Below are 948 nucleotides of genomic sequence, written 5' to 3'. Positions count from 1 at the left end.
GGGGGGAATATTAACTTTTCTCTTAGAACCTACAAACAGTAGGCCCACCAATATGGTGTCAGATCCTTGAAAGAAAGAAAGGGGGGGGGGGAGCCTTGCTTTTTTCATATCAAATATGAAAGTCTATACTGCAAAGCATCCAAAAATACAGATCAACTAAAGAGTACTCCAGCGCTGCTCTTGGGAAAATTATCTGAACTCATCAACAACTGCTTTTAACCAAACTTAAGACACTGTTGTCACTTGCCCACTAGGCGAGGTAGGGTGGAAAAGTGCAACCTAATTCATCCAAAATTCAAACTTTTAAGTGAACAGCTACACAATTCCAAGTGTTTAGTTGACCCCCAAGGTGTTTATCTTTATTTAGCTTACTATGAGTGTCTGAATTTGTCAAGCATCTCAAAAAAAACAACCCAACTTTTAACAGTTAACTTTAACTGTAGCTTTTTAAGCAGTTCTTATTCAAATAGCTGCTTCGGAATCCGTTTCTGGTACAAGCCCAGCAGAGTTAAGAACTTGGTTTCCTCCCAGACGGAACAGCTAACTTTAAACAGCCCCCTACTAACCTAATCAAGGTTGCAGCTAGACAAGGTCAGGACGCCTTGGGGGCCCACCTTTTCTGCTGCACTCAGGCTCCTTCACCGGCGGCGAGGTTGCACACCCCCCACCAGGTGCTGGACTGACAAACGACTGCTCTACACTGCCAGTTTGGTTTTCTTTCGAAGTCCTCCACGCCAAAAACCTCATTGTTGGAAACCGAAGTGGCGGGGTGTGGGGCGAATCACTGAGGAAGACACACCCCTCGGGGAGAGGAAAGGATAACTTCGCCCGTCTCGGGAGCGGTCCTCTTTTTCCAAACTCTCCCCTCGTGCTGCTTTCCCGTCCCGGTTCGCCTCCCACCACTACCCCGGGACACTCACAGGACAGTGGGAGCGGCGCCAGGGAAGG

The 948-nt window shown here is 47.8% G+C and overlaps 1 protein-coding gene across 1 annotated transcript in view; it reads right to left on the bottom strand.

Annotated features, from left to right (window-relative positions):
- The window catches only part of LOC125613379 (kinectin-like), a 50,148-nt gene extending 49,267 nt beyond the window's left edge, over nt 1–881 (bottom strand). Inside the window, exon 1 of the mRNA XM_048793623.1 lies at nt 615–881. The gene's annotated coding sequence lies outside the window, so the exon portion shown is untranslated. The remainder of the gene's footprint in view (nt 1–614) is intronic.
- Between the last annotated feature and the right edge of the window lie 67 nt (nt 882–948).

Source organism: Marmota marmota, unplaced genomic scaffold, assembly GCF_001458135.2.
Source record: "Marmota marmota marmota unplaced genomic scaffold, marMar, whole genome shotgun sequence".
NCBI lineage: Eukaryota > Metazoa > Chordata > Mammalia > Rodentia > Sciuridae > Marmota > Marmota marmota.
This window is presented reverse-complemented; position numbering and strand designations above follow the sequence as displayed.